This window comes from Carassius gibelio, chromosome A16 (genome assembly GCF_023724105.1).
Source record: "Carassius gibelio isolate Cgi1373 ecotype wild population from Czech Republic chromosome A16, carGib1.2-hapl.c, whole genome shotgun sequence".
Classification (NCBI taxonomy): domain Eukaryota; kingdom Metazoa; phylum Chordata; class Actinopteri; order Cypriniformes; family Cyprinidae; genus Carassius; species Carassius gibelio.
The window spans coordinates 23,620,857-23,629,702 of record NC_068386.1 but is presented as its reverse complement, the minus strand read 5'-3'; the positions used below and the strand labels follow the sequence as shown (position 1 = coordinate 23,629,702).

General features: G+C 37.4%; 1 long non-coding RNA gene across 1 annotated transcript; it reads right to left on the bottom strand.

Annotated features, from left to right (window-relative positions):
- Positions 1-2,560: 2,560 nt before the first annotated feature.
- Positions 2,561-4,298, bottom strand: LOC128030882 (uncharacterized). The gene is made up of 3 exons (XR_008187987.1): positions 4,023-4,298; positions 3,250-3,338; positions 2,561-2,657 (listed from the first exon to the last, which is right to left on the bottom strand). It is a non-coding gene; the product is annotated as an uncharacterized LOC128030882 (long non-coding RNA).
- Positions 4,299-8,846: the final 4,548 nt, after the last annotated feature.

Genomic DNA, 8,846 nt, shown 5'->3' with positions numbered 1-8,846 from the left:
TTGATTCACAGTGATATCGTTGACAAATTTGCAAATTATTGCACAGATACTATTTTAACTGAACTGAGCTGAATGATGACATCACTGAATTCAATGATGAAAAACCTTTAGCTCTCATTTTGCATTATTGACACATTGTTTTCCTAATTAATGTTGTTTAGTTGCTTTGACACAATCTGTTTTGTTTAGAGCGCTATATAAATAAAGGTGACTTGACTTGGAGGTGCAAGATCCAGCAAATATTAATATTTTCTTTCAAACGCTGTGAATTCAAAGATGGTGTCTTTGTTTCCTTCACAGATTTAACAGTGAACAAACATGGTTTACTAGGTTCACATTGAATATGTGCTTTGGCCATGGTTGATGTGATCAGGAGAACATTATGGAAGATAAAATATTTTTATTATGTGCAGAAACTTCATATCATTGTACTTTCTAGTGCTAAGAAGAAAGGAATCAATCGATCAGTTTCATATGATATTCATATATCATAAATGTTTCACATTTGCCTTCTATAACACCCTCTCTCTCTCTTTCACGCACACACACACACACACACACACACACACAAAACTGAACACAATACTGTAAGACAAAAAAATTAATCTAAATAATTAATCAAATTATTGTATTCATTATATAGTTCACCTTACTGAGCCATTGCGTGATTGCATATGAGTTAAATTTGCTGTATGTAAGTGTATAATGAAGAGATAATTGTGGTAAGCTGTTTTGCTGACATACTGGTCAATACTGATGAGTGAACACTTGATCAGTGTACTGGTCCTATAGAGATCGCTAACACATGTGAGCGCCAACTGGGCGGCAACGTCATCAGAACGCAAAGAATTATGGGTATGTTTGTCCAGTTAACATGGTCTGGCATAGGAGGCTAGTGTTCTGGCATGAAAATAATGAAAAATTAGCGTGAAAAACAGAATTTAATTCTACAAAATGCAGCGGGTTAAAGAAAACATTGTCGGACCATACCGCCTAACACTCTATCCTTATGCAAAGATGAGATATGACGAGAAAATAAAGAGAATCAAAGGACTCGATCCTTACGAGCAGAGCGACTGGTCAAGGTAACACCCTCCAGCCCAAAAGGGCGGCATGTGAAAAGATTGTGTCCTGGTGCTTTTGCAGACAGCCTGAAGAGCTTGATGACATTTTTGCTTTGATAATCAGAACTGTCCATACAAAATACACTTCCGTTCATTTAGAATGCGTGGGACTCAGAAGCGCACCAGCCAGAGAAGAGTCATGTGTCTGTGACTTATCACCCAAAACCTACCTCATACATTTTCAGTGTCTCATCATTTCTATGGACTCTTTATAAATGTAAATGTATTCATCTAAATGTATTTACATGTTAAATATGTAAAGAAACTGAAATTAAGTTGGTTGTTACTACTATTTAAGTTATATAATTGTGTTTGCAACCAAAGAACACTGATTTTGCAAAATTCTTCCTTAATACAGATAAAGGAGGCATAATTTAATTCAATCTTTGTGTATTTTATTTACAGACATGGCTAAAAAAAACATTACATGTGAGAAGAGCCATTACAAAATCTTTTTTTTTAGAAAACAAAAAAAACATTTTACATATTAGATGTGAGCATGGTGTATGATTCTAACATGACACCTTCACAACAATACTTGGACACATTGGTCAAAGCACAGCACACAACCACAATTATTATCCAGCAAAGTCTTCAGCTCAGTCTCATGAGGGGTGTGGACAGTGCCCGGTGATGGAGGTGGATTCACAAGGACCTTCCATCTCAGGTGCAGGTGTAGTTATACACAGGGGGCAACATACAATACCATTCGAAAGTTTGGGGTCAGCGAGATTTTTTAATGTTTTTTTAAAGAAGCATCTTCTGCTCACCAAGACTGCATTTCTTTGATATAAAATACTAATAAAAACAGTAATATTGTTAAATATAATTTAAAATGACTTTTCTATTTTAATATATTTTAAACTACTTTATTCCTGTAATCAAAGCAGGATCACACTCCAACATTTCATAGGCAGGTTTGCCTGCAAACACATTCACCAAATAAATTGCAATGTAGCCTAGATGTACAACATTTAAAACTGATTAACGTTATGCTTTATTACATTGGTAACTTAAGCTCATTATCTTGCCATGTCATGCTAGTTAAAATTTACGGAGAGTAATTGTAACTTACCTTTGTGAAAACACTTTTGGGGGGGATGTCCTAGCATTTGAATTCAAAGTTAACATTACACTCAAATTACATTGCACAACACAATTTACATAATTAATATTTTTAAAATAATAATAATGTTTATTTACAGCCCAGCTATATGCTTATACCCATGTGTTTCTGTCATCTCAGCAGCAAGTATGTTTATCATCTGCCTTCTGGTGGCATCGGTCAGGGATTTGGTTTTATCATACTCATGCATAATGTGTTCACCACCAGGCTTTGATGTTAAGATTTTTTCAATCAACTTTAGATGGAATAAAATGTGCTCTCCATTATTATAAAATATAAGCAACTTGGACTTAGCAATTTCCACCACTTACCACTTTTGGCTTATTCTTCAACAGGGACACACATTGTGAAATTCAGGATGAAGGTGTCATCAGATGTACCCGAGCCTGATGATGATTGAGAGGCACCTGTTCATTATGAAATTGGTACAAAATATAGAAACATATTACAAGAAAATGTCATAGGTGTTTTAAGACAATAAATGTTCTCATTTTGGCCTTTTAACTAAAACTAATTTGCGAATTGTCTGGATGAATACCAAGTCCTCCATTGCCCAGCATGATTCTCAGAGTTCCAGGTGACTCCTTCTAGCCTGGTAATACCAGAAGTAGGAAGTCTGACGTAGTCAGGCTAGACTCCTTCACTATTTCTTCAAAAACCTCTGTGTCAACTTCTGTGTCTGACTGGTCATACACCTTAATGTCTGGCTGCCTGCTTTCTGGTATGTTGAATTTTACACACGCTGTTTAAAAAAAATAATAATAATAAAAAAACATGCATTCCCTTCTCACAAGAAACCAAGTTCATATTTAAGTTTGCCTCATGTATTCCCTAAATGGAGCAAGACAAGTATCTGCAGCCAATTATATGCAAATGAAAATATAAAGCACAACACAGTTGATTAATGACCTAACTATATATTACGACATTATTGGATAAAGCTGTATTATTTTGTCATTGCGTGATATATAGGCTATAGCTTTAACCTAATGTACCCACCTTCTTTCAAGAAAGCATCGAATGTCAGCTCAGACACCTTCACGTATTTCTGCTCTTCCCCAAATTGAACACGCAACAGCATTTTGCCCCTGTTAACAAAGAAAATATGTATTCAAAATCATAATTTAGGGCTGGTTCAATTAAGAGTTACCTATTCATTTCTCTCATGCACTATGCATTACTTAGATGTTACACTGCAGTTACAAATGGCGACTGAAGAAGACAAGGTTGTGCTGGTTAAATATAACGTAATATATATTTTCTGCAGCAAATTAGGCTAGTGTCCCATTAGCTACCAAATAACTTCCCCAAAGGCCAAAGTTAGCTAGCTCATTAGCTATTTTAGTTCAAACCGTAACCAGTTTAAAATTGTTAAGCCATGTTAAACAAACACGTCACACAATCAGTGATCTAAGTTATCGTTTAATGAGACTAACAATAACTATCAGAAGCATGCTAACATTACCAGTAACGTTATATATAAACCTAGATACATTGCCTGGGAAGCTAAAAAATACGTTGGCTAAAAATAGCTATTAACTGTATTAAATCTTTTGTTGTTATAGTGACCGAGTTAACGTTATTTTAAGCATAAATCATTACGACAAACTTCATTCGTCAAAATATTGCAACACATAAAGAAACACAGTTACGTTACCGATACGGATTGCTATAACTTCTAATATGACCTCAACTAATATCAGCACACTTTTAAAATTATGTAAAGTAAAAAAAAAAATAGCGTTTTGGTGTGGACAGCACAGGATACTCACCTAGCAATAGAGTTGCTCCTTCTCAATCTTCCTCCACCGAAATGTGTGCCAACCGAATGAGAAGCACAGAAGAGTGGCGGGTATTCATCACTGCTATAGAGTTGAAATTGTCACTGCGTTTCTTCATATTTTTACATTCACTTTTAACTCCACCGATAGAGCAAATTTACTCCCCATAATTTTGAAAATACTCTTTCTGGGTTAAAATAACTTTACTCTGATATATTAACACCCCATTTTTTTCTGTGCATGCATGTTTTTTCAGTACCTGTAGGGCTGTGACATCACCGATTAATTTGTTAGTGCCATTACTGATCCTGTGGGATTACTTACACGGGTAAACACGTTACTCCATCTTCATGCCATATGTCTCTCTTCCCGTTGGGAGAATGCCACCGGTTGTAGGTTCGCCTCTAACCTCATTACATATTTAAGACACATATTTGACAACTATTGTATATATCTCAACTCCAGGTTGCTTATAAAGAATAGAAGTGACTTACTCACTTAGATCATTAGTGAAGGGGAACAAACATTTATAGTCCCAGCATCTTTTAGGGAGAAGGAGGGATCTTTGTTTTTTATGGAGTTAGACATGCCAGATGGCTAGTGCTTGTTATGAGTGACTTGTGCATGCAGCTCTCTTTGTTGTAAACAACAGTATCTCTATTATTGCCTAACAAAGCTTTGCATGCTTCTGTTCTTAGATTAGATATCTCTGTTGAGTCAACCTGTGATTTAATGATATGCCTATTAATATACCAAGGCATAACTGGAATGACCATCTGGAGCACTAAAAAAATCCTCTTGATCTCATCCATGTGATCAATAGTAAAAATAAAACATATTAGTAAAATAATAATAATAACAAATTCGGTGTCTGATCCTTCAGTAATCATTCTAATAGGCTGATTTTGCATTCAATAAACATTTCTTCTTGCTATAAATGTTTAAATTGGTTGATTTTATTTAAGATTAACTCTGTTAATTGTTAATTTGAGCATTATATATATATATTATCCAGGATCTGGTAGAGGGAATGGAGATGGACAAGTCCCTATCTTCTTCATCACCTGACAGATCCAGCGCCCACTCTCTGGGATTGGAAGCATGCTTCAGCGCTACTTCACCCTGGGAAGCAGACGGCAGGTTTTTATGATCTTGGCCACCACCTCCACGCTGGTGCCTGCCTTTTTTCCCCGATCTCCAAACCGAGGTGTCAAGATTGTGGGCTAAACCATTTTCAGCCCGCTTATTCATCCCCGCCTCTGATTATTATGGCAATGTGGCGGGGTTAGATGAATGTGGTTACAGATTGATGCCCCAGGTAGAACAGGTCTGTACAAGCTATCGGTCTCCCCACTGCTGCAAACCACTTCAACCCTGGTGGGCATAGGGTACGTGGTATCAGGTCAGGCATACCAGGCTGACTTGCTCAAAGAGCTAGATGAAGGCGAGGCAGTTAAAGAGGAAAATGTATCAGAACTCAGGAGAACCACTGATTTAGCCCTCCATGCCACCAATGAGATTGGGTGGTCCATTGCAGCTCTGGAAACAGCGGAGAGATATTTATGTCTGTGCTGCTCACGCTTTCTGGTCCGTTCGGAAACACCATCAATTCTGTCGTTGACAGATATCAGGAGGCTCATAAACAGGCGGCAGCATTCCTTTGCCGTTCTCTAGCTCTTGGGGCTGCAAGACAGGAGCAGCCCTTGCCATGTACCAGCTCCTCATACAAAGAGGTGCAAAAAGTGAGCATTGCCTCTCATGCTTCCCCTCAAAAGGGCCTTGGTCAGTGGCGCTATAATCCGGAGGCAACCAAGACAAGGCCTGATCTGAGGGTCATGCTTCAGTCCAGGAAGCCTTCGACAAAGCGGTCCTGACAATCAACATCCAGGACTGCTGAGGGTGGACCCTACTGGGGAAGAGCGGGGTGCACTGCTTTACACGGTGTCCGTCTCTACTCTATCCTCAAGTGCAGTTAGTGCAGTCATTTCCTGCCAGTCCTTCACTTCAGGGCACCGGGCTAGAAGCTCAGAGTACATCAGAGATATCACAAACTGCTGTGTTTTGAACTCTCTCACAACAGACACGGAAGAGAAGGACAATGCTGAATAAAGTCATAGTTTTTGCTATTTTTGGAACAAAATGTATGTCACATGGACTACTTTAAAGATGTTTTCTTACCATTCTGGACATGGACAGTAGACCGTACACACAGCTTCAATGGAGGGACTGAGAGCTCTGCATTCCGAAGATAAACGAAGGTCTCACGGATTTGGAACGACATGAGGGTGAGTTATTAATTACATAATTTTGATTATTGGGTGAACTAACCCTTTTAAACTCCCAATTGGCCTCCCAAGTGAAACCCCATATGTCTTTCGACATAATGTCTATATTCCCTCCATCAGGGAACGAGGGTTACGTACGTAACCAAGATGTTTCTTAAGAAGCCAAGTAAAAGACTAAAGTATGTGAAAACAACTGAATAATTCTGCAAAACTTGATTGTCTTTCAAACTGTGATCATATACAGTACTTGTCAAAAAAAAAAAGAGCATAAAAAATATTTCTGAAAATATTTAAATGTGGTCTTTTAGTCTTTTGTAGTCTTTTGTGAAGTTATCTGAAAGGACCAAAGAGTTGTTGAAGGAATCTAGCTGTAATTATCAGAAGAAATTAAAACTTGAAAGTCTGTAATGTTTTCTCCCGTCTGCAGTATTTCCATAAACCTTCTTATTCCTCTCTTCTGCATTTAATGGAACATATGTTTATCTATCACCATGCTTCCTTCCTATACTTCTTCTCTGGGTATAAAGCACAGGTAAAGTTCCAGTCTCTGTAGAACTAATTCTATCGCCTGCCCACTCCAGAAAATAACTGTTTAAAATGCAGAGAAAAACTACAGCATTGTTAGTTTGTGAGGGCGTTTGTTGATGGTATCCCAGCTACAATATAAGACAGATTCATTCAAAATTGCTTTTTTCTAATGATAATCTGATTCTGGCAATGGTCTTTAAGCTTCTAATAATATGACAGATAAGCCTTGATTATATTAGTTTTGCCTAAAAACTAAATTTACAGTATCTTTCCAATCATTTTAGTAACCATAAAAGTTAAATTACAAGTTGGTCAGAGCTCATCATTTCACCTGATGCCAAATAGCCTAGATGCTAACGAACAGAGGTCTTATTTTTCTGAGGAGGTAACCATGGCAACAGTAAGCTGCTTGTGCATTTTGTTGCAATCAGTATGGGGCAGTGCCTTGACCAAACATGACAAGAACTGTCATTATCTATCACTTTATTATACTATACATTTACATAAAAACAATATATCACACAAAACACATTTGCATTGCATGAGAAAAACAGCCCTGAAATCTATCTAAAAAAAAAATAAAATAAAAAACCTTGGGAGAAACCAAGTGTAGTTGGCTCAGCTCTCCTCTGGTTAAATGAACAACAATGGTGTGGTTATGAATTCAGGCTGCATCACTAGTCAGATTCTGGACTGAAAAAAATTCATCCAGCTTCTCCTGCTTGAAGATCAAGATATGTCATGCTGGTATTTGGTTGGAAGAGAAGTTGTATTCTGTCCAGCAGGGCTGCCATTTAGCCAGGCTTAACGGTTACTGTAAGCATGATAAAACTGCATTGTGGTCCTAGCAGCTCCTGGGTTGTAACGTTCATTGCTGGCCATAGGGATCTATGCAGAGGACTTGTCTGTTCTCATGGCTTTTGCTCAGAATCTGTGCCAATGACTGTCAAGTCGTGATGTTCAATTGTCGTGGTCCTTAAGGGCTGTGGTCGTTTCAGGGTGCAGGTCCAACATCTGGTCTGGATATGGACCGGATCCAGCTGACTATGATATAACCTTAGGGCAAGGATGACCTGTGCATGTTATGACCTGCAAACATGTTTAGCAGCATATGATTTGCAAACTACTACATTCTGATGTTTGAGTCCCAAAACTAGCTCCATATTTATGACTTTTCTGAAAAAAAAAAAAAGCCCAGTGGGGGAAAATACATTTGCTTGTTACAGATTAATATGAATTAATGAATTAATTAATTAAATCCAAATTATTGTCGGTCCAATTGCAATTAGGTACAGACTATTTCGCACAGAGATCTAACTAAAGGAAGAAAAAATTACAATTCTGCTTGTGGCTATACATTGTTTTCTACTATCTGCATACAAACAAAACCTTTAATATCTTACAAAACTTGGACTAAACTGACACACTTTGCCATACCCAATGAATATACTCTACTGTAAATTTTGTAACCTGGAATTGTTCCATTAAACAACTATTTTAACCCACACTGGTTGATACATTTTTTACAAGTTTTATTTGAATAAAACTAGTTATACTTGAATAAAACTAGTTCATTTAAATGTTACCATTTTTTATTTGTTTAATTGTAGCTCTTTATCACAAATGATCATTGCAACAGCTTGAAAAACTGGCATTTTTGTTTGCAGTGTAAATCAGATGGTCAGTGCAAGGACTGTGGGTGATCTGTGAGCTTGCCATCTGAGACCGAGCCTACTGACAGCTGTATTATTGTCTTGCAATTGTTAGTAATCTGTTTTCAACAGATGCAAGCTTGTTTATGCTTGTTAAGCTGCTGCATTAAGCACTAGACCTTAGGTGAGACTTATGGTACTACTACCGACAGACAAAAATATACTATTTTTTGAGTTCAGTTCTGTACACTGCAAGGATATAATGCTATGCGGTTGTCACTGCCTTGTTTTTCGGGAGTGAATTGAGTTGTAGAATGTGGTTGTCACTTCAGCAAATAACCAAACTATGT